This window comes from Genypterus blacodes, unplaced genomic scaffold (genome assembly GCF_046128005.1).
Source record: "Genypterus blacodes isolate CSIRO-AG114 ecotype Tasmania unplaced genomic scaffold, CSIRO-AGI_Gbla_v1 ptg000351l_1, whole genome shotgun sequence".
Classification (NCBI taxonomy): domain Eukaryota; kingdom Metazoa; phylum Chordata; class Actinopteri; order Ophidiiformes; family Ophidiidae; genus Genypterus; species Genypterus blacodes.
Window position 1 is genome coordinate 1 of NW_027467135.1, and position 2,500 is coordinate 2,500.

General features: G+C 45.6%; 1 protein-coding gene across 1 annotated transcript in view; it reads right to left on the reverse strand.

Annotated features, from left to right (window-relative positions):
- Nucleotides 1-2,314: 2,314 nt before the first annotated feature.
- linc.pou2af1 (lnc RNA pou2af1) overlaps nucleotides 2,315-2,500 on the reverse strand; it is a 2,568-nt gene continuing 2,382 nt past the window's right edge. Inside the window, exon 4 of the mRNA XM_076138213.1 lies at nucleotides 2,315-2,500. This exon is cut by the window's right edge and continues 399 nt beyond it. The gene's annotated coding sequence lies outside the window, so the exon portion shown is untranslated.

A 2,500-nucleotide genomic window follows, 5' to 3' on the forward strand; every position in this document is an offset into this window, starting at 1 on the left:
ATTGGTTTGTTATTTAAATGAATACTAGTTAGTCAAAGTTGAAGTTTCTTCTCTGGGTCACTTATTCTACAAGTTTAATAAAAAGGTTTGCTCAAATCTATCAAACAGAAACAATGAAGCGATCCTGAGTGGCTTTGTGTTTATATTCTCTATATTGCTGCTGGTGCAGATCAGTAATGTTCCCCTGATCTGAGACAACAAGATCAAGCAGATGGAACAACCCTGCTCTGCATTCCCCCACTGACAGACAGCATCACACAGATGATTTAAGGCCCTTTATGATGCAAAATGGCAGACATTTATTTAGCTGAGCCAAATTCTTCAGCATGTGATGAGATAACAAAGGTGGAGACGATAAATAGATCCAAACCTCACAACAGGTGAAGGACTGAAAGATCTGATGTCTCATTAGAGGCTATCAGACCTTATCACACACACACACACACACACACACACACACACACACACACCCTCGTGCTGCAGTGACCCTGAAGCTACCCGGGGCTTTAACCAGTCTGCAGGCTTGTTTACAGTCAGGGTCTGCAGACGGATCAGGCTCGGGTGGATCACATCTTTTTGTGTTGGAGCCACATTCCCCAGGCCTTTCACTCAAACGCCTCAGACCTAACCTTGTCTGTTTCTGCAGGGGATTACAGCTTTGACATTCAGCTGTGGGTCAGACAGACGGAGGGTCAGAGATATCAGGGTCACGTCACGTTTACACGCTTTGATCTAATCTGACACAGGAGCTGCTAAACATCTACAATCTGATGTTCACATCCAAATCAGACAGAAAGCAGCTCAGTCCTGCTCCGTGCAGCTGAAGGGCCTCAGCCAGAGGCCTGACAGGGTCCAAGCAGAGTCCAGGCTCAGGCCCACGTGGACCACACCCATGCTGTCAGGCCCCCAAGGCCCCAGACCAAAACAGACACAGATAGAGGGGAGAATGAAAGATCTGACTCTAACTGCAGAGTGAGACATGAGACATGAGACCTGAGACAAGAGACAAGAGACCTGAGGCCTGAGACCTGAGACAAGAGACAAGAGACCTGAGGCCTGAGACCTGAGACAAGAAACCAGAGACCTGGGACCAGAGACCAGAGACCAGAGACCAGAGACCAGAGACCAGAGACCAGAGACCTGAGACCAGAGACCAGAGATCTGAGACCTGAGACCTGAGACCTGAGACCTGAGACAAGAAACCAGAGACCTGGGACCAGAGACCAGAGACCAGAGACCAGAGACCAGAGACCAGAGACCAGAGACCTGAGACCAGAGACCAGAGACCTGAGACCTGAGACCTGAGACAAGAGACCAGAGACCTGGGACCAGAGACCAGAGACCAGAGACCAGAGACCAGAGACCAGAGACCAGAGACCAGAGACCTGAGACCAGAGACCAGAGACCTGAGACCTGAGACCTGAGACAAGAGACCAGAGACCTGGGACCAGAGACCAGAGACAGACTGAGACATCATCAGTCTGCAGAGGAGGATGTGAATGTTACTGAGCAGAACAGAACAGAACAGAACAGAACAGAACAGAACAGAACAGAACAGAACAGAGCAGAGCAGAACAGAACAGAACCTCTACACTCTAAATGTAAACATGATGTCATTGTGATGGAAATGCAGAGTTAAAGAACCAAATAAGTCTGGAGTGACATGTGGTGACAGTGGTGAAACACTTGATTGACAGCTCATTTAGAGTGACCGGCTCATTTGGAGGCCGTTTCCTTCGTTCCCTCTGACTGATTTGTTTTTGTCTAAAAAGGTCAAAATGTCTTGTGTGATAATAAAGGTCGTTGACCTCTGACCTGGGGGAATTTGTCTTGCGCTAGATAGATCAATAAATAGATCAATCAACCACTCAATATATGAAAGCGTCCAGCAGAGACGTGAGGTTTCCCTCCTACATGATGTGTGTGTGTGTGTGTGTGTGACCTTCACTCTTATTTGTGTTTTCTTTACATTATATCATTGATCCAGAAAGTAGTCAATATTAATGACCAAAGTATCCATTATTGTTTAGGACTAAAGCTCAAAGTGCCTCTTGGCTCCTCCTCCTCTCTTAGTTTGGGACTTGACCCCAGTGCCAAGACCCAAGAGTTACTCGTGACTTTCAAAAGAGTTTTGATTTAATTAAAAGTCCTGTTATGGAAGTGTGTGTGGCGTCTTCACTCTTCTTCTGTTTTTGCAGTGATGTGACAATGGAAACCTGAAATATTAAACTGATCCTCAGACATTAAATCAATCATAAAGTAGAAATGAGTCCTGAGGCTCCAGACTGTGATTGTTTCAGATCTTTTATTTGATAACAGAAACATTACATTATACATATGAAAATAAATCTTAGTAGTACAAAAAATGAATCATTGAAATAGAAAAGTGAGCCTCCATCATTCAGCCGTCCATCCATTCACTTCATTAGTGTGATCTCAAAGCAAAACGCAGTCAAAGCATCTGAGACGCGTCGCTGAGCATCAGCCAAAGTAAGGGCTT